The 23,398-nt window shown below is 32.2% G+C and overlaps 1 long non-coding RNA gene across 1 annotated transcript; it reads right to left on the reverse strand.

Annotated features, from left to right (window-relative positions):
• Positions 1–11,975: 11,975 nt before the first annotated feature.
• Positions 11,976–14,515, reverse strand: LOC126888215 (uncharacterized). The gene is made up of 2 exons (XR_007699452.1): positions 14,131–14,515; positions 11,976–12,166 (listed from the first exon to the last, which is right to left on the reverse strand). It is a non-coding gene; the product is annotated as an uncharacterized LOC126888215 (long non-coding RNA).
• Positions 14,516–23,398: the final 8,883 nt, after the last annotated feature.

The raw sequence follows: 23,398 nt of genomic DNA on the forward strand, positions 1-23,398 counted from the left end.
ATAAAAAATTTCCATTCCCGAGATGGGGTGGCAACCACCCCCATAATAAAAGCGCCTTTCGGCATCATATAGATTTTGATCCTTGGACCATCCACTACTTATTCTCAAATTTTCAAGCAAATCGATCCATTCTGTAAAAATTGCGGGATGAAAAGCTTCGGTTCCTGGACTATAACTGTGACGGGCATTTTTGTATGTATAATGTATTAGGTATATAGTACCCAAAAAACCCATTTGTAACCTGGCTGCTCAAGTGTCCCGACAAAAACCCTATTTCCCTGGAGTATCAGCTAAATTCGTTAAAATTTTGCAGAGAGCCTTAGTCATGCTAATGAAGAGTTCTTATTGGTCTAAAACTCATAAAGCAATTATTGTTACTGAGTTACAGAAGTACATAACTGTCGTTTTTTAGTCCATTTGAATAAAACAAATTTGGAGAAATCACTTAGGAAGTGATTATACGTGAAAAAATAATGACAGTTTGCTATGAAACTTAAGTCCCCAAATGCTTCGTTTTCCAACATACGGAGGGTTGAAATTCTTCTTACAAACTGACAATTTATTTATTGCTTGGACACAGACTGACGTTGACAAATAAAATGTGGTGGGTTTTAAGAGATAGTTATTTCTCATTTTTGTGGTACGCCAATGAAAAAGTTCAAATTAAAAATCATTTTTTAATTATTCGTTTAATTTTTAATATTCTATTTATTTTAGAACATATGTGTGCATAGGACATTTTATTCCTGGACCATATGTAGAGTTGAATTTGTTGGGATTATCCTTTTTTTGGGTTTTTGTGAGGAGACAACGCAATACGTTTACAATGTTTGTATGTGTGTTTCTATGAAATTGTCGCAAGATTGTGCTTTATAGATTTAAAAGTTAAAATATAAAGGACCTCAACACTTTTCTGATGTTAAAGTGGTCTCAGTTAAATTCGTTAAAACTTTGCAGAGAGAGCCTTAGTCATGCTAATTAAAAGTCCTTTTTGCTCCAAGACTCATAAATCAATTATTCTTTCTGAGTTACAGAAGTAAGTGTCGTTTTTTAGTCCATTTGAATAATACAAATTTGTACAAATCACTTAGGAAGTGATTATACGTGAAAAAATAATGACAGTTTGCTATGAAACTTATGTCCCCAAATGCTTCGTTTTCCGACATACGAAGTGTTGAGATTTTTCTTGCAAACTGACAAATTATTTATTGCTCTGAAACTGACTGACATAAAAATGAAATGTGGTGGGTTTTAAGAGATAGTTATTGTTCATTGTTTGCCATTCATTGGAGAATTTTGTATTTAACATAGGCGAGCTGACTGGTAATGGTCTCAATATATTTAAAGAAAAACATGGTACGGCATTGAAAAACTTGAACTTAAAAATCATTTTTTAATTATTCGTTTAATTTTTGATATTCTAATTATTTTAGGATATAGAAGAATATTTTCTCAAGAAAATAACATATTATATGTGTGTAAAGTGTGATTGGAAAACCGCAAAAATTCAATCTCTCACTGATCCTGGTAGTTTCTCACTAAACCTTTGTAGTAGGATGGACCTATTCTTCTTATTGCGCCATCTTCTTTCGAAGGTTGACGATCCAAATGGCAACTGGAGTTTTGAAAACTGCTGCATGGAAAATTTCTGCAGATGATCAATTAAAGCGTCTCCTCAGATCTGCCAGCCACGATCTGGTCTTCCTACTGATCTTTTGCCCTATACTTTACCTTCCTATATGATTTGGAGTAATAATTCAAACCTCTCAAAACATGACCTTAGGTATTTTATTTTCCTCTTAATGTTGTTCTGAAGCTATTTCCTTGTGGCATATTTATAATTAACTATTTAGATGGGAAATAAGCCACAATTAAATTGAAAAAAAATAATTTTATTACCGTTTCGACTCCCAAATCGGGTGTCATTGTCAAAATACAAAATACTACTAAATTAAACAAAAATGTTGTTGCTTAGTAAAAAATTCTTCTAATAATTTATTTAATCTGACTCATTTATATCGGCAATTCAGACATATATTATATATTTTAAAGTAGAAGACTTTAAAATGATATTGCCAATATTTATAAGTTGCGTTCCTGGGACGACTTTACTGAAAGATAGTTCACTCGATTACATGAAATCAACCCCAACTCAAGAATATCCGCCACAAAATATCATAGCATGTGATCTGAAATTTAATTGTGGTTTATTTCCCATTTAAATAGTTAATTATTTTCCTCTCTTTATGAGTATTTTATTATGCATAGTATATTTATTAGTATATTTTATTATGCATAGTATTATGAGTATTTTATTATGAGTTATTATGCATAGTAATTATTTTTATTTACTCATACCCGGAAATGCTTCATCGTTGGTAATATATTGTACTCATGGAATTCTCAGAATCCGTCTGTATACATCTGTAAGACGTTTATTCTTTTTTTTTTCTTTCTCAAAGTCCATTGCCCAACTTTCACAGCCATACAGCAAGACAGAGAAAATGTAACCTCTGATCATTTGGATTCTGAGCTCTATTATAGACTAAGGTATGACCTTGTTAAAAATGTTTTCATGTTTATGAGTATTTTCCTTACTTGTTCGATCCTTGATAGAATTTCTTTTTTTGGGTTACACTGGCTGTTGATATTTGCGCCCAAATATTTTCTGGATGTTACCTGTTTTATTATTTGTCCCTTGGTATACAAATGTACATTTATTGTTATCTTCAAAAATACTAGTTTTTTTTTGGAAACTTTTAGATGTAAATCGAAAATTTCGCTAATCAATATGTAATATGAATGAAAAATGCTTTTTTATAATCAATCAAATATGCATATACATCTACATTTATATATCTACATCGTTGTGTTAACATATTTAAGGTAAAAAAACCTTTTGAGTGTTCCCAATCCGTTTCGAAGCCCGAATTAAGTGTCACTCGTCTGAAACTCACATTTCTTATAAATTCGTGTATGAATGATCCTGAAAAAAGTTTTAATATAAGTACATGAGACATTAATAGTACGGGATCCGAATATAGGTCGAGCTGTACCCATCTGCTTGCCGGATGAAACATTTTTTTTATTAAATTTCATACAAAGACCAATTTTTCTAGCATGGGTTGACTATCAAAATCGTGTCATAGCTATCCTTAAGGGGGTGCCGTAGGGGTTGAAATCAATATTTCAAGCACATTTTTTTTTAAAGTATAGTAGAATTAGGTTATTTTTAAATTAAATAGACATATTCAGTACAGTTCATAGAATATTCAAGAAACAAATTCAAGGAAAAATATTGAAAAATAAGCCAACGGTGGCAAATTTTTAAAGACACCTCAAAAAACAATGAATTTTGCGGTGGGCATGAGAACTCATCATTGGATCATAGTAAACAAAAAATTCAAAAAGAATTTATTAGCTTATGTGTTTTTCGAGGTAACGCTGACGAGTTTTTTAGTTTTATCGAAATTTGACTTTTTGATATCACTTAGAACTCAAAGCAACAAATTTTTTTGCAAAAAAACGGTGAAAATCAACATACTTATTTAGTATTTTTATACAAAAAATAAACAGAAAACAAGAAATATCTCGACATCGTTACCTCAAGGAATGTCTAAAGAAAATATATACAAAATTCCAGGTGGGTTGATCAAGTAGATTTTAATTACAATGTCTACAGCCTTTCAAAAAAGCAGTTTTGAGAAAAACGCTTTTAAAGTATTGTCAACTTTTATTTTCAATTTTTTTTTGTCTGTCAAAGCATAAAGTGATGCACACCGGAATATGTTCTTGAACCGCGGAGTAATTTACAAACGAAAAAGAGAACAGCTGTTGACCGTTTCTCATTACGCTCAAGCGCGCTGGCTCGAACTTGCTGCAAAGCGACTCGAAGGTAGGGAGGTAGGGAGAAGGTATTGAATATCCTTACCTTCGACTCGCTTTGAAGCAGGTTCGCGCCAGCACGCTTGAACGTAGTGGGCAACGGTCAACAGCTGTTCTCATTTTCTTTTGTAAATTACTCCGCGATTCAAAAAGATATTCCGGTGTGCATAATTTTACAATTTGATAGACAAAAATTAAATTGAAAATAAAAGTTGACAATACTTTAAACGCTTTTTCCTCAAAACTGACCCACTTGAAAAATTACTTGACCCACGCACCTGGAATTTTGTATATATTTTCTTTTAGACATTCCTTAAGGTAACGCTGTCGAGATTTTTTTGTTTTATGCTGAGTTTGTGTTTAACAATAATAAATATGTTGATTTTCCTCCTTTTTGCAAAAACAATTCGTTGTTTTGACTTCCGAGTGATATCAAAAATTCAAAAGTCGAAAAAACTAAAAAAACTCAACAGCTTTACCTAAAAAAACTTATAAGCTAATAGAATATTTTTAAATTTTATGTTTATCATGAGATAATGATGAGTTCTGATGTCGACCGCAAAATTCATTATATTTTGAGGTGTCTTCAAAAATTTGCCGCCGTTGGCTTATTTTTCAATATTTTTCTTTGAATTTTTTCTTGAATAATCTATGAATTGTAGTAACTGTGTCTATTTAATTTAAAAATGAAATAATTCTACAATACTTTCAAAAAAAAAGTGTGCTTGAAATATTGATTTCAACCCCTACGGTCCTCCCTTAAGGATAGCTATGACACGATTTTGATAGGCAACCTATGCTAGAAATAATATTTGTCTAGGTATGAAATTTAAGAAAAATAATGTTTCATTCGGCAAGTAGATGGGTACAGATCGGCCTATATTCGGATCTTTGACCTTAATATTCGATAGTTATATAATTGCATTAAATGTAGAAGTATTGATAAACTATATAGGTAAATCACGAGTTTTCAGAATTTTTGCCACAAGTTAATTCATTATTCTTCTAAATAATAAATAGGTATATTTAAATAGGTGATATTTACATTATTTAAATATAACAGTAGCAAAAAATAACCAGACTATTTTGTAAAGACATTTCGTTTTTTTGTTACCTACGTAGTTTTTCTTTTACATTTTTACTTTTTGTTTATATTTTATGACGTACATTTAATTATTACGGCTCAAAAAAATTTACGTTATAAAAGTCTAATGAAATTGTACGTGTATGAAAAATAACCCACTTTTTCAAAGATGACATGTACATCTTGCGGGATTCAGTTAATGCCGTCGGGTCATGAATTTTAATCCTCCTGAAATTCCAAGACTACAAACATGTTGCGAAATTGCATTCCTTATCTTCTACTAACAAGCTGAACAGAGAAAACAAATTTAAAATTGTAAATTAGCAGAGTTCTCACAGAATAAAAAAGCCTCAGTTAGTAAAGAATATGCAAACAAAGAATGTTTTTGAAAAAGTTTTGGGTAATTATTCCGAAACTAACAAAAGCGTTAGTGACACTGTTTTACATTTACCAGATTTTACTTCATAAAGCCGTGTTTGTGTGCCGTAAAAGCGTTACTGTTGGTAATTATAATAATAACATACACTGTTACTAGAATGCACTATAAACATTTTGGAAAAATTATACAAAACAAAAGAATAAATAATCAGTTAGAGTTAATATCCACAAAAAAGGAATAAAACAATATTTTTTTTAAATATATTATATTCATAATCATGAGAGAAATAACTTCATATAGTAAATTTTTCCTTGCTTGGCCTAATAATTTGGCCAGGTACTGTAAATTTTCTCTTTTATTTTCACCCCTGTAACTTATTAAAATTAACATTATAGAAGTTTTCAGGGACTTTCGGCCTCAGTAATAATGTAGTCTTCAATTCTGGGTTTAAATTTTTCAAAAGTATTTATTAGTTTTATACTGGGTCAGTGGGAAGGAACGCACCAAACTTTAAGACTGTATAATATACATAAAAATACTCAAAAATAACTCATATGTTGTTATCCGGTTTTCATTTGTTTACGAGATACGGGATGTTAAAATTTTTCTTACAAACTGACGATTTATTTATTGCTCTAAAACCGGTTGAGGTGTGCAAATGAAATTTGGTGGGTTTTAAGAAATAGTTATTGTGCATGTTTTGACATACAATTAAGAATTTTATATTCACCATTGGCGCGCGTACGGGTAATAGTCTGAAATTTTTTAAAGATAAAAATGGTACGCCGCTGAAATGTTTCAAATTTAAAATTTTTCTTGAATTCCTCGTTCAATTTGGGACAAAAAATCTATTTTCACTTTTTTCATGCGACGCTTCGTTTCCATGCAAAAAATAAAACATCTTAACGCTTACAAAGTTTTCGACGAAGTTTCTATATGAATGTGTAGAAACTTATTTCAAATCCTTTGTAAGCGTTAAGATATTTTATTTTTTGCATGAAAACGAAGCGTCAAATGAACAAACATGAAGATAGATTGTTTGTCAGAAATTGAACAGTGAATTCAAAAATAATTTTTAATTTGGAATATCTCAGTGGCGTAGGCGTTTTAGACTATTACCCGTACGCGCGCTAATGGTGAATATAAAATTCTTAATTGTATGTCAAAACATGTGCACCAACTATGTCTTAAAACCCACCAAATATCATTTGCACACCTCAACCGGTTTTAGAGCAATAAATAAATCGTCAGTTTGTAAGAAAAGTTTTAAACATCCCGTATCTCGGAAACAAATGAAAATCGAATAACAACATGAGTTATTTTTGATTATTTTTACGTATATTGTACAGTCTTAAATTTTGGTGCGTTCCTCCCCGCACTCACCCTGTATAGTAGATTTAAAGGGCGCTAAAATATGTCCCGCACGCGGGCGCCAATCAGCCTTGCGGGGGCCCTGTTGCGCCGAATGGGAAAACAAAAAGAAATCTCTTTCAAAATTAAGAAACGGAAACTTGAATATTTCAGTCACATCATGAGACATGATAAATATCATATACTCCAACTGATAATACAGGGTAAAATAGAGAGCAAACGCGGACCCGGAAGAAGCAGACACTTATGGCTTCAAAACTTACGCCAATGTTTTGGACTAACATCGATCGAGTTATTCAGAAATTCCGCAAACAAAATTAAAATTGCTATGATGATAGCCAACGTCCGCAACGGTCAAGGCAAATGAAGAAGAAGAAGAATTGTATACAGGTCAACACGACTTAAAAGCCCATGGCTTGGCATTTCTCTACTGTTTTCCTTCATTTTTTTTTCAAGGCTGCAGTTCTCGCAAGATGACCTAACAAAATATGTCTCTTAGCTCTCCGATCTTCGCATTTGTTCGTCTCCTCCAAACGTCTTCATCGTCTTTTACTCCCTCGAATATTTTCCTTAGGACACTCTGCTCCCAGATGTTTAGCATATTTCTTGATTTTTGATCATAACCCATATTTCGCTTCCGTAAAAGATTGTGGACTGCATCACTGCTCAGTTTATTCTCAATTGTACCTCTCTGGAGATTTTTTTTGCTTATAGTAATTTTTGTAGGCCTTCGACAGTCTTCCTTCCTCTCGAAATTCGTATCTCAATTTCTTGGCTTTCTTCCTCTTTACTTGTAAGAGTACTCCTAGTTACTCAAATTCCGTCATCTTTTGAAAGCAATTCTCTTTACTCTTGTTGTTTATGATAGTCTTCAGTTGTGTATCTCCATATGGTCTGTCCAAGTTCCATATACAGTTGCCTTTTTTTACTACCATTAATACTACATCGTCCGAAAAGGCAATAACCTGATTACCATTAAGGTCGACAAAAAGTAACTGATGATAGAAAAAAATATGGCATATGGAACCTATGTAAATCAATGGAATATCATTAATTATATAACACCTATGCAGTCAAATCACTTTACTAGGAAAATTAATGTATGCAGAATTAAAGTCAAAGAAAACTACTCAGAACCTTTTAAAGTTGATGAAGGACTTAGACAAAAATCCTGCCTGTCACCGACCGCATCATTATTCCAGTTCAATCAGAGAGTGCAGCAAGCACCTCTACCGGTTTCGAAACCGGTAGACCTGGTAGACCGGTAGACACCTCTACCGATTTGATTAGAGAATAATAAGTTTCGTAACCGGTAGATGTGCTCTCTCTGATTGAACGGGAATAATGATGCGGCTGTAGTTTCGTGTTGCAACGAAATTGAAAATGGTTATTAATTTTTTATTTATATGTTTACTTTGATTGGAGTACGAAGGGAACCATTCTCGTTGGAACTTTACCGCGCTGAGCAGATGGGACGTGAATTATAAATTGTAAAATTCCCTCATCTTCCTTAGTCTCAGCATCCGTTATGGCTTGCAAATTGTAGAAGCCTCGGAGGTGTTACCAGAGAAGGTTCCCATTGTTTTCAGTCTGGTAAAATGTAGAATAACATTTTTGGATGTTGTTTTATGTGCTTTTGGCGTTGTGGAGAAGAAGAAAAAAAATCTATGTAATTTATTCAATTCAAAATGCATTTTACTGATTCCACAGAATTCAGAAGATTCTACAGAAAGCATAAAAAATGGTTATATGATAAACTTGCTTTTCGCTTAAATTAAATATTCAAGCTCCCCACCTGCCTCTTGGCCGTTTGAAAATTTAATTTAATAGAACAGCAATGTCTATTTGTCAAATATACATTTTTTCTACTTTCTGACGTCAGTAAAATGTATTTATGAATTTAATGAATTGCATGCATTCCTCTTTTTGTGTCAATTAATTTAAAATAAAATTTTTCGACACCCTGTGTAATTAGTTAATGTTTATATTAGTAAATAGAAAATTAAATAACCTTTTAAATGAAAGGGCACATGAACCCTTTTCCCGTTTAAAAAAATCGTCGCCTACGTCATCACGCCCAGATGGATGACGTGACTAGTATGGTATATAATATGTCAAAAAAAATAATTTAAAAATAAAAACCGACGTGTTTTAGGACTTTTTCTTAAAGTCGCCTGCTTATGAAATATCAAATTTATTCCTTCTATTTGCACCATAGTGTATAATATACGTTTATACAAAAAATGCTTAATACCTTTTTAAAATATTTATATTTTTAATTTCATGCTACATACTAACATACTAGAACTGTGTAATAAATAAAGTACTGTGTATGCATACAGTTTAATAGTATATTAAGTATGGAGAACGGTAAGGGTTTTATACCGATCGAAGACAATTGTTGAGATCGGTTACCCTTAACGTTCGACATGCTTATAACGTTTTTTGCACGATTGATACCATTATAAATTATAAAATTAAACATTTTCGTCATATTGACTAGTTTCATTCATTTTATCAAGATAGATACTTTGGTTGTTAGGTAGTAACTAGGGTGCATAACAACAATGGAGAATTGAGTTTTTATTTAGTTGTCAATAATTTTAAGTACAATTTTGATTATTATAAATTAAAATATGAGCGAAAGTGAATTTGAAGAAATTGAACGGGCTTGGGAAGAAGGGTGTTCCGCAATTATTCCCGAAAAATCCAAAATCCGTTATCAAAATACCTATCCGTTTTAAAAAATGGTGCGAAGGCAAGAATTTAAGAATCGAAGAAAAGACTCTATTGGCATATTTCGTTCAAAGACATATGCAGTTGAAAGCTCCTGGAAGCCTCTGGGCAGAATATTCAATGATTAAATCCACCGTTTTTCTTTATGATGGCATTGATATTTCCAAGTTTTCAACTTTGATCGCGTATTTGAAGAGAAAAAATGTTGTGCAATACTAGTAATACTACTAATGTATGCGATTCTGCAGGAGTTTCTGTTAGAAGTGAAACCACAGCCCAAACAAGTGGGATTTCATTAAATAATTTAACAAATTGTACCATAAGTTTCAATATTAATAAATAATTCGTTAGTTTTCTTTATTCTTTCAAAAAATAAATTAAAATTAAGAGATTTTTTAACTCGACGGTAAGTAAATTACTTACCGTCGAGTTGGAGTACTTACCGTCGAGTTGGATTACTTACCGTCGAGTTGCTAGTAAATGTCACCTACTGACGTAAAATCTGTCACGGTAGACAGTCAAAAATGATCAATCGTGCAAAAAAATATATTTCCGTGCGTTATTTTGCAGTACTTACTCTTTTTTGTAAATCTGATGTATTTCTGGCTGACTGCTACATCGAACATACCTACCGAAAAAAAAATTATCATAAAAAGCTTTGTTTAATTTTCCCTATCAAAAAATTAGGTTGAAACACTATCAAAAATGTTTAAATAATTTATAAGAAATATACGACCAAGAACATTTTGTGGATTTCTTTCAGAGCTGGGTTTTTTTAAATTATTTTTAGCTCAGTAATCTTTTGCGTGCATATGTAACATCCTTGAAGATCACGTGTTTCCATGTAACGCATGATAATGCCCATGCACACACTAATGCGTCATACGATATCTTGACGATGGTGAGAGCGAGGCTCTATACTGGCCAGCGGTGGGATCACGATCGGTAGAATGGTAGAATGCTGACGTCACGTTGCCTAGCAACCGTCGATTATCGCCTGCAAGCGTAAATTTGGTATCACGATGAATAGAATGGTCGTTTCCAGTCGAATTTTATCCCCACCCTTGTAGAATAAAAATCCTCCTCAAACTACCACTTCTTAGCTGTAGAAAGGACGGTTAATCTCTTTCTTTCTCATGTTAATAAACAAAAACAGAACCAATATGGCAATATGACAGATATTTATTTTTCCCGCTTCCGTATTTTTTGTCTTGTTTATTGTTATTGTTTATGTTCACTAATATGTTTTACATAATATTTCAATCAACGGTTTTTCTCATAGACATGTAAAGAAAGTTTCTCGTGGTTTTTCATAGTGACTGTTTTGCAAAAATACAATTAGTTTTTATTTTGAGATAACTAATAGCAGGATAACGAAGCAACAAACCTAAATAACATGTTTGGCTTTCCTTTATTTGGAGACATCAACTTTATTTCTTCGTGATACTGGTACCTTAAACCTGTACAGAATAGAATTTTGTCTCAAAATAGATTGGTGAATGTATCTACTTACACTGTATGTTTCTTAGATGAATAAAACTTTTTTCTACATAATTGTAGGTACATTTTGATTTTATATACTGTTTAACAACCCATACTTATAGTAAATATATAAACCTACCGCTAATAACCCTAGTGGTTGATGCAGATAAAAAAAAGTTTGACCTTCACTGTGATTGTTTTTAATAAGTTATTTAAATTATTTGTAGTTTTTTTATAAAAATTTGTTTGAATTTAATCTTTTGATTAAAATGCTTATTCTTTTGCACATTATTTGTATTCTGAAAGCTTACCTATATAAAGATGTTTAATGCCTGGTTGCACCAACAGATCTTAAACTTTAGACGTGCCTTAAGCTCAGATTGCGAAATATATGTATGTGTGGCATCATTGAGTCTTAGATCAGTTTTCAGCTTGGCACAATGGATTATTTAATTTATTTAGATAAGAATCGAAAATTATGGTGCAATGTGAGTGAAACTTAAAGCGGCCATATCTATGAGCTGAGCTGAGTTTAAGATTTGTTGGTGCTACCAGGCATAAGTTTAGTTAATAAAAATATATGATTTACTATTTTATTGGGAAAAAGCCACAATTTAAGTGAAAAATGAAATTTATTGACGTTTTAACTTCCACTTCCGAAGCAGTTATCGAAATATAAATTAATATAATCAATTTTAATTCAACTTATTAATGAGTACTAAAATATTAATTAAGATTTTGTATTTCAATAACGATTTCCGACTTGGAAGTTGAAACGTTAATAAATTTTATTTTTAACTAAATTGTGGATTATTTCACAATAAAATAGTATATTGCATACGATATCACAAAGAAGCAGCTTCAGAACAATATAAAAATATATGTAAATTAACTACAGAGGACAGTCTGACTTTTACAAAATTAACCTTAATTTTTGTGAAATATTTTTTCTCAAAAAATGCATTGTTTCTGCAGAAAAACCTCAGAATCCTCTTACTATTATCATTATAATTTTCAGGTTGAAATAAAAATCAATAATGGGTAAAACATAAACTTTATTTAAACTGAAGAAAACATAAAAACAAATATAATCCATGAACATTATAAAAATAACATAAAGACAAATCTTCATAACAAAGTTGTAGTACTTCTCTGTTACATCCAAAACATTTTCTTTCATAGGACTGAAAAAGCACACAGTATTGTCTTAACATTGTTTCATACCAAGACTAAAATAAGAACAAAGAATAAATCACAAATAAACCACAAATTTATGTAAATTGAAAAATAATGCAATTTTACTCTCTATGGCCAGTTTCACCAACAACAAATAAATCAGTGAATAGTTTGATAATTTAAAATTAAATTGACAAATTTTCTTTATATAGATATTTAAAGTGAGATTAACTCGTCAATTCATTTGAAGAGTAAATATTTATTTGATGAATAAATAAAATAAGTACTATTTGACGTTAGAGAAACATAGTTGTGTCAGTTTTATCAGTTGAATAATTTTATTCATTGAATAAACTACTATTAATCTTTGGTGAAACTGGCCATTAGTCAATGAAGCTTTACAATTATTATTTCTAGTGCAAAAATAAGTAATAATATTAAACTACTTATAAAAATTATTATGAAACTTTAAATAAACATTTCTTTAAGATATTTGATCAATGCATCCATAAAACAAAAGTTTTATGTTCAAAATACTTCATAATAAGATATAAAGCTTCACCGTCCAGCAAAGATAACTAAGAAGTGAAAGTAATCTTTGCCAGAATAGAAATGGAAAATGCTTTGATCTCTATTTTAAACGATCTGCTGCAAAAAAGTTTTACATTTGAGTTTCTCCACATCATGTGTTGCACCTCCCCATCTAGCATCGATGTTTAAATTTTTTAAGTCTGGATCACACGCCTAAAAGATTGTAATTTTTTACTTATTCTTTATTTTGTTAGTCAAAGTTTTTTCAACACAAATATCAACAAATACTACAAATTTTTGTGATATTTGCAATATAATATATTATGTGATAATACATTATTTTTATAAATTGATTATTGGCAGCATATAGTACATAATATAATATTACAAGTAAGTAGTGTTATATAACGAGTGTTACAATTTCTACATTTTTAGAAAGATAACTTTTCTATTAAGATAGTTATGTTCCCGTTCCGTTGGAGCAATTATAGCAACATGTGTGCAAACTATGGCCCCTACACAGCCAGGAAAGTTAAACTTCTGCATAAATTTTCTTTTAAAATTCTCTTTTTGAACGAATGTAGTAGGAAAGATAATCGACTCTTCACTTAGATGTTCAATTGTTAAATTTGTTACATCATTTAAACGGTTGCTAACAGTATTTTAGGCAATTGATATAGTAGTTATATATAGGCATAAAGTGAAACGTACGCCGATGTGTTTAGTATATTAGTATACAAAATGTATATACACATCAACGTTCATTTCACTTTATGTTTTGACTTAATTTGTTTGAAAATGAATCGCTACATGTGGGAAAAGTTATAGCGGACGAAAAATAACTGATAGCTCTGACCGACTACTCTTTGATAGGAACTTATTGCATAAAAATAAGTGAGGTAAAAATTTACAGTGAAGGCTCAACACTGCTTGGATGAACGGATTATCACATATTATGAGGTATAAGCCTCTCAAAAAAATAGTTCACCATGTCTGTTGTTAATATAAATAAATCTACAAACTCCTAAAGTAAATGCATCACTTTCCCTTCTCATTATTGTCCTCTATATTATACCTATTTATTTCGTTTCTTAATTGCTCATTTCTTTGTATATGAGCAGGAAGCATCTAAAGGTCGAACTATATCAGTATTTAATATAAACATCAAAATATATTAATAATAATTAATAATTAAATAGTTCACTATGTCTGTTGTTGATATAAATAGATCTACAAACTCCTAAAGTAAATGCATCACTTTCCCTTCTCATTATTCTCCTCTATATTATACCTATTTAATTCATTTCTTAATTGCTCATTTCTTTGTATATGACCAAGTATCCGAGCAGGAAGCATCTGAACGTCGAACTATATCGGTATTTAATATAAACATCAAAATATATTAATAATAATGATATGAACCTACAACTTATTAATGTGTTATTTTTCCTTTACAGTAACAGGAATTTATAGAAAAAATACCTACATAAAAATACCTTAATATAACAATGTTCTCTAGTCACAGGTAAAATTTAAAAATTTAGTGATTTCTAATAAAATAGTTCCAAACAACCCAAGACAAAAATATACAAATTGAAAATAATCACAAATTATAATCTTTCTTTAGGTTAGCTTTTTGAATACAACCTTGTCTAAGAATACAACCACCACAAAATAAAGACAACCACACGTCAAACAGCAATATTTTTAAGAAGAAGAAGCGATATTTTTAACATGGCTAGTAGAATATCCGAACATTGCCGAGCACCGATTCTACTTTCCCAAGCGTGTTAACGTGATACCAAAATTGTCGATTGTAGAATTATTTTTGTGACGTCAGCATTCTACCATTCTACTGATCGTGATCCCACCACAGGAATGAGTCCTGATATAAATCCCATAGAAAATATATGGAATATCCCTAGTCGACATATTTATAGAAACAAGTAGCTCCAAACTCAATTGCAGAATTAACAATTCCAGCAAAGGAGAAATGGAATCGACTTCCGCAAAAAAACATCGGAGATTTTCTGCGAAGCATGCCTAGAAGGATGCAGGCTGTCACTACAGCTAGAACAGGAACTACTAAGTACTAAATTGTTACAATGTTGCCGTAAAAAATTTTCCACTTCTATATCTTAGTGCTTCCCAAAGTGTAGGTGCCGTTAAAGGCCTGAGGGGGCCTCGAAATAATCTCCAAAAAGTAGAAACTTTTTTTAGAAGAATTTTTATTTCAGGGCATAAGTAAAAATATGTCAAATAAAAATATGACGCCCTAACTATCATAATATTGTTGCAGTTTATTTACGTATATAAATATGACAACCTTGTAAAACTTAAATAATAATTAAACACTTTTTTATTAAATACCATGTAAAGATATACAAATATATAATATAAAATAAAAGTAAAAATGTATACCATTTTTATTCAGTTGCAATGCGAAGGCAAAACAATCTTATTTTTCACTTAGAATAGGGAGCGCAGTCCAACACTCTGAATCGACGATTTTCGACTCTTGGTGACTCGAAATGACCAACCATGAAAGCTTATCCTCACATTGCAACTGACGTGTATGGATTAGGTGACTAGCGTCATCTGGCAATTGAAAGGTAAAGTTTTCAATCCTAATAGCAACATTAATAATATTGAAAAATATTAAAACTATTACTAAAAGATTTTTAAATTGAAAACTTATTGGTCCATTTCCCTGGTGACACCTCCAAACCCCCACCTTTAAATTTGCAAGCCAGATGGATGCTGCAGTGAAGACAAAAGGGAAGGATTTCTACACTATGCAATTCACAACCCCCGCCCCGTCTGCAGCTTGGTAAAGTTCCAACGGAAAATGGACCTAGTTACTCTATAGAAGTAATACTAATATAAAATAAAAATAAAAATTTATACCATTTTTATTCAGTTGCAATGCGAAGGCAAAACAATCTTATTTTTCACCTAGAATAGGGAACGCAGTCCAGCATTTGAGTCGACGATTTTTTATCTTTAATTTTTAAAATATTGTTTATTTTTAAAACTTTACTTCTTATATACATATATATTTTTTCATGCGATATTTTGTAGAACGGTTTTATTAACCTGGTATATTTCTGGCTGACTGCTACATCGAACATACCTACCGAAAAAAATATATCATAAAAAGCTATGTTTAATTTTCCCTAGCATAAATTTAGATTGGAACACTATCAAAAATGTTTAATTAATAATTTATAAGAAACATATGATCGAGAACATTTTTGTGAATTTCTTGCTGAGCTGAGTTTTCTCGAATTATTTTTAGCCCAGAGTCACCCTTTTTGTGCATATCTAGCATACTTGAAGACCACGTTTTTTTTGCCGGCTTCATTGGGTATGACATATTTGTGCTAATTTATAATAAGGCCCATGCACACGCCGCTGGAACTTTCATAAGATGATGTCTTGGCGATGATGAAATTGAAGCTCTAGACTGGCCAGGAATGAGTCCTAATATAAATCCCATATAAAATGTATGGAACATCCCAAAACGACATATTTGTATAAACAGGTAGATCCAAACTCAATTACAGAATTAAGAATTGCTGCAAAGGAGAAATGGAATCGCAGGAAACCATCCGCGATATTCTGCGAAGCATGTCTAGAAAGATGCAGGCTGTCACTATAGCTAGAGGATGAAATACTAACTACTCAATTGTTACAATGTTGCCGTAAAAGGGTTGCCGCTTCTATATCTTATTGGTTCCCAAAGTGTAGGTACCGTTAAAGGCCTGAGGGGGTTACGAAATTATTTCCAAACAGTAGAACTTTTTGTAGAAGGACTTTTATTTCATAGCATAAGTAAAAACATGTCAAATAAAATATAACGCCCTAATTATTATAATATTGTTGTAGTTTATTTACGAACATAAACATGACAACCTTGTAACACCTAAGTAATAATTAAACACTTTTTTTATTAAATATCATGTAAAGTAATATTCTCGTGCGATATTTTGTAGCGTCTACGTTTTTTTTTTGTAAACCTGGTATATTTCTGGCTGACTGCTACACCGAACATACCTACCGAAAAAAAAATTATCATAAAAAGCTATGTTTAATCTTCCTTAGCATAAATTTAGATTGGAACACTATCAAAAATGTTTAATAATTTATAAGAAACATACGACCCAGAACATTTTTGTGGATTTCTTGCAGAGCTTGGTTTTTTTCGAATTATTTTTAGCTCAGTGACCCTTTGTGTGAATTCCTAAATTATACCATTTTATGTCCCTTATCTTTCTTCTACCGCCTTTTACATAAAATATTCGTTGACATCTGTGGGTATAAAGTGGAAAGATATATAATTATGCTGTAATTATGTTGTTTTAGAATTACTTGAAAAAGAAGTTTATGTATTTTTGTGATAAAAGAAAATAAAATGTAAGGATGGTTTGAAAGAAAAGTCGATTCGTCTTGGGAGCGGTATTATTAAAATTTTTGCAAACATATATATATATATATATATATATATATATATATATATATATATATTGATGTGATCTTGATTATTGATATGAGATAATATTTTTATATGTCATTTAATTTAATCAATGCATGAATAATAATCTAATTAATTTACCAGATCACATATCAATGTGTTTTCAATCTCAGGGCTTTTTATAAAATTAAGTACTTACATACGTGGCTTCTAAGTATTTCTTAATGGTTCCTAATCGGGATAGGAAAGAAAAGAGTAAAATAATAACACATATGGGTTACAATTGTAATCAAAATATTGTTTATTTTATTTAAATGGCAATCACTGCTTAATATTTGCTATATCTTATTATTCTTAAACATAACATTTACCTGGGAATCTTATTTCCTTTTGATTTCCAAATTGAAAGTTTTTATTAACATTTAACTATTATGATTTATCAGCAACAATTCTATTTAAGTTTGATGACTTTTCTGATATTATTGATTATGTTTTTTCAATTTTAAATGTGGTATTTACTACGAAAAACCCATACATTCATGTCCAAACAAATGAGACTGACCTTTTTCTGGTGCACTGAGAATGTCTTCACACAAGACCCGTTTCCTGCTATCCTTGGCTGCAATCAAAACCTCGTCCTGGCTTCCAGTAATGTTCTCCTCCGAAACTAGCTCGTATAGCTCTCGTTTCCTGCTTCTGTCGTGATGCTGTGTTCTACCTTTTTCGAAACTGCAATCAGCTACCGGGAACTCTTGGCTCAAGGAGGTTCTTTTACTCTCAACTTGGCCTACCTCTCGTTCTACGATAGATACTCCACACTCACGGAACTACACAGGCTTTCTCACTCTCCGTACACTACCGTCTACTACTCGACTTCACTTCTCGACAGCTCAAAACATTCTGCTCTCTATTTGTCATTCATTCCCCTACTTTCTAAATATCCCTTCCAGATTCACAAATCAAAATTCCACCACCAACTCTCATTCGCAGTATTCCTCAAAACCAATTTTTAAACTTTCTAAATATGCTTAATGGATTTCAAAGAAAATAGTTAATTCCCATTCTAAAATTACTTTCTACTAATTACAAAATTTAATGATCTATTATCTACTTTCACTAAGTCTTCTTTAGCATCGGCTAATGATTGAACCTTCCGCGAACAACGATAATGACCTATTTTCGATTTCACTTTAGTTTTATTTTAAGCGCATTGTTCCGAGTATCGTTTAATCACTTCTTAAAATTAAATATAACAATTTGTTGTATACAGGTTGTTCTAAATTTATATGCCCGTGGTTGAGAAAATTAAAAATATTTTATATTAAAGTGAATTTTGTTTATAATTATCAAATTTTAATTTTTATATCAAATAGAAATATAACAAATCCCCGCCTTGTATTCGATAAAATTTATCTGCATTTTTAAATAAATTTTCTCGAGGCAAAACCAACTCCCTGTATATTTCCTTACTTTAATCTACGTCTTATATCCTAACTTACTATCTACTTCATGTAATTCTGTCTTTCATTCGTGATATTTGTATACATCGTGAATATTATAAATTCCTCGGATCTTTTCCGAGTTCCTGTGCCTCAACTCATAACTATTTATCCCATTTTCATTATTCACGATGTACGGGCCTTCGAAAACAGGCATCAACTTTGCGCAAATGCCCCCAGGAAGATTTGATACTCGTAATGCCCTCACGAGTACTTTTTCACCCTTTTGGAAAGTCACTGGTCTTCTTTTTCTATTTTGTTCCTGTCTTTGGATATATTTTTCGTTGCTTCGCCGTAATCTTCTCTGTACGGTTTCAATCACCTGTTGATATTCTTTTGGCTCTTGGTCTTCCCATGGCCTTATCGGCAGTACACCCTTCATGATGTATTCTGGGGTCTCTTTTGTTACTGTGCTCGGAATTGTATTTAGATACCTTTCTATTTCCGCCATTTTCCTGTCCCAGTGGCGATGTTGACCATCTGTTGCAATGCGAAGAAATTTCGTCACTTCCTGTATGAATCGTTCCGAAGGATTACTCTGTGGATGCCTGATGCTGACAAATTTTGTCTCTATTCCTCGTTCTCGAAGTTGTCCCTTGAAACGATCATTTCGGAAATACGTTGCATTGTCCAGTAGAATCTTTTTTGGTGTTCCTACTATGGCTATAAAATTGTCGATTTTTCTTAATATTTCCTCCCCCTTTGTGGTGCGGCAACTATATAATTTTACGTATTTTGAAAACACATCCACCATTACCAGAATATGTTTGTTCCTTTTAGTGGTCATAATTAGATCGCTTAACATATCTATTGCTACAATGTCTAGTTTGTTTCGGGCTTCAATATTTTTGGCAACATTTTCGTTTTTGAAATTCCGACTCTTATATTTTTGACATACATCGCACTTCTGGGTAATTTCCTTTGCAATGCGGTAATCCTGTCGGCTGATGTAATTTTCCCTAAAAACGAGCCAAACTTTTCTGCTACCGATATGCCCATTGTCCTCATGTAATTTCTTTATTATCTTTTCGGCCAATGTCTGTGTCACTAAATATAGTTCCTTTCCGTCTATTCTCTTAAAATATATGTCATTTTCTATTTCCGCTCTTCTTTTCTCTCTTTCCTCTAGGTCTTCTTGGTTTGTCCTTATCTCATTTAACGAATATATCCCTTCTTCTTGTATTAATCTATTTAGTCCCACCTGTAGAGTAATTGTTTCCTTTTTTCCGGTGTCCTCATCCCGTGTTAGAGCGTCGGCTATTATGTTGTCTTTTCCTTTTATATATCGGAACTCAAAATCATACTCCTGTAATAATAGAATGCCTCTATGTATTCTATTATTTACTAATCTATTCTTCATGATATGTACTAAAGCTGCATGGTCTGTTTCGATTGTGAATTTTGCTCCCAATAAGTAAAACCTCAATTTGTTTACGCAATATAGTACACTGGCAAACTCCAATTCTGTAACACTATATTTTCTCTCATGTGTTTTAGTCACTCGCGATATAAAACATATCGGCACTTCTTGGTCGTTTTGTATTTGAGACAGAACTCCTGCAAATTTTTGTATGGACGCATCAGTTCGGAGTATAAAAGGTAAATTGTAAATGGGGTGGTATATTTTCGTTCCTTTTGCGAATTCTCGTTTTAATGTTTCGAAAGCTTCCTCCTGTTCTTCTTTCCAATTCCATTTTATTCCTTTTTTAAGCAATTTTATCAGAGGGATTTCCTTTTGGCTCAAATCGGGAATCAGTTTTTTAAAATAATTAATCGTGCCAAGAAAACCTCTCAATGTTTTCAAATTCGTTGGTCTTGGGTATTCATCTATGAGCTTGACTCTGTCTTCGGATAATCTTACTGTTTTGGTGTCCAATTGAAAACCCAAATAAATGACTTCTTTTTGAAAAAATTGACATTTTTCAATGTTTAATTTCAATCCCGCTGTGTCCAATTCTTCCAGAATTATTTCTATGTGTTTCAGATGACTCTGAGTATCTTGTGAAAAAATTAATAAATCATCGATATAATGAACTATGAAATCTTCGTGGCGATTCAAAATGGTATGTAGAGCTCGGACGAGTGCAGCACAAGCACTCTGCAATCCAAACGGCACTACCTTAAACCGGTAGACAATACCATCAATAGAAAAAGCGGTGTAGTTTCTACACTTTTCAGCTAACGGTATCAACCAAAAACTGTGTTTTAAGTCAATTTTCGAAAATATGTGTGACCCGGTGATTCTTCCAAAAATGGCCTCGATGTTTAGAGGTGATTCATATTGTGATACAGTGTGCTGGTTGATATTCCTGGCATCTAAACATAATCTCAATTCTCCACTGCTTTTCTTTACTATCACAATCGGGTTAACATATGGTGAATCACATCTTTCGATGATTTGATCTTCCAACATTTTATTTATTTCTTCTTTCACCTCTTGTCGATACTTGTATGGAATCGGGTAAGTCTTTGATCGAAAATTTCCCAAGTTTTTCACCTCAAATGAATGTTCGTACTTTTTAGCCACTCTGTTTTCCTCATTGATCAAATTTTCGTAGTTTCGTAACATCAACCGCAATTCTTTTTCTTTCCCTTCTCCACATATCAATTTTCTGTCTTTTTTCTCAGATTCTTCACACATGTTTACCGTGCATTCTGCATCCTCGTTAGCATATACCTCCTCTTCAAATACCACTGTTTCAATCATATTCTTTTCACTTTCATTTTTTAGCTTTATTTCTTCTTCTCCTGAGCCCGTCTCTTCTTTTGAGGAATCCCAGGTTTCCTTTGTTTCTGATACTCTCAAATTTTCTTCTTCTGGGCTCAACTCTTCTTTTGAGGAGCCACAGGTTTCATTTTCTTTTATCTTTTTCTGACCTTTTCTCCTTTTTCTTCTTTGTCCTTGCTTCGCTGCCAAATTCATTTCCACTGTTTGTTCTTTACCTGATTCGTCCGTATTTTGTTTCTCATGTTCCTTGTCCTGTTCTTTTTCTTTTTCTTCTGTTAGTTTCATCGTATTATTTTTAAAATCTATCACTACATGTTTTTCTGCCAATTCGTCCACTCCTACTATCATGTCATGTGACATGTTTGGCATTATTACACATTGTAGTGCATACATATTCTTGCCCAGTCGTACCATTACTCGTATGCCTTCATTTATAGTTGCCAATGTCCGTTTGTTTGCGCCCACTAAATTTACCCTAGGTATTTTATAAATTAAATTCGTTAAGTTAACTTCTTCTATTAGTTTTCTGTTGACCAATGTTATTTCAGATCCAGTGTCTATCATAATTTTAATTGGTTTCTCGTTGATAAATCCATCCACAAATTTTAAATTAACTCCATTTTTCTTTTCGTTGTTTCCTGCCAATTTAATAAACTCCTTGGGGTGACAAAAGATTCCTGTTTGATTTTTGGTTTTTAGTGAGCGCCGTCGTGAAAAGACGCCGGTTGCTCATCGTTGTTTATATTTTCGTCATAATGTCTCTCTCCGTCATATTCATCTGTCTGGGTATTATTTACTTCTCTTCTATTTTCGCTTGGTCTGTCGGATCTGTTTCGGTTTTCTCGATATCCCTGTTCATTTTGTCTACCATTATTTCTGTTTTCTTGATTTGAGCGTGTGGTGTTTCTATTCTGGTATTCTCGATTTCTGTCCTCATTCCATTGCCTATTTCTTTGTTCATAATTTCCTCTTCCGTTGTCTCTATTTTCGTTTTCCCTTCTGGGATTAAAATCTCGTCTTGTATAGTCCCTCCTATTTTGATTTCTATCTCTGTAATCTTGTGTTTCTCGGGGCCTGTAATCTTCTCGCGACCTTCTTGATTTTCTTTCTCTTAGACGTGATTCTCTTATTTGTAGGAATTGGCATAAACTATCTATGTCTTTGTAATTTTGCAATGTGATATGGTCTTCCAGCGTTTCCTCGAAATGTCTTGCAATCAGTTCGACTAATTGTTCCGATGAGTAATTATATTGTAAATGTTTTGCATTATTGTAAATTTGCAAAGCATATGTCCTTTCTGATACACCCATCCTATCATTGTATTTCCCATTTTGCAATTCCTTGTTAATTTCCAATTGTTGGACCTTTCCCCAGAAATAATTCAAAAATTTTTGTTCAAATTGTTGCCAATTGCCGAATTCTTCTTCTTTACTATCGAACCATAGGCTTGCTTCATATTTGAGATGGTTTCTGATAGTTTCTTTTGCTGTTTCGAAATTTCCGATGTGTTGTATTTTCTTTTTCAGGCTATTTATGAACGGCACTGGGTGTAATCTTCTTACATCCCCTCCAAACCTTATCTTCACGTCATCTGTGCTATGTATAACCATTTCTCTTCTTTCTCCTACATTTTGTTGAGTATTGATTTCCGCAATCTTTCTTTCCACTTCTTCTATGTCTGCTTGAATAGCGTTTTGCAACTTGTTTTCCAAACTTTCTATTTCCTTTTTCTGGCAATTCGTTATTTCCTTTATTTTGCTTTTGATTTCTTTAATCTCTGTCTCTTGTTGTCTCATATCGTTCTTGATTATTGTCAAACATCCTTTTACTTCCTTTTCATACTTTCCTATGCGTTCCTCCATTTTCTTGTTGTTCTCTTCTATTGCTTGTTTCATTTTTTGTTGTGTTTCATCCATTTTTTGATCCATTTTTTGTTGTGTTTCATCTATTTTTTTATCCACTTTATCCATTTTCTTTGATGTTTCTTCCATGGCTTGTTTCGTTTCACGTTGATTTTCATCCAGTTTTTGTTCCATTCTTTGTGACTGGAGTT

Source organism: Diabrotica virgifera, chromosome 7 (assembly GCF_917563875.1).
Source record: "Diabrotica virgifera virgifera chromosome 7, PGI_DIABVI_V3a".
Classification (NCBI taxonomy): domain Eukaryota; kingdom Metazoa; phylum Arthropoda; class Insecta; order Coleoptera; family Chrysomelidae; genus Diabrotica; species Diabrotica virgifera.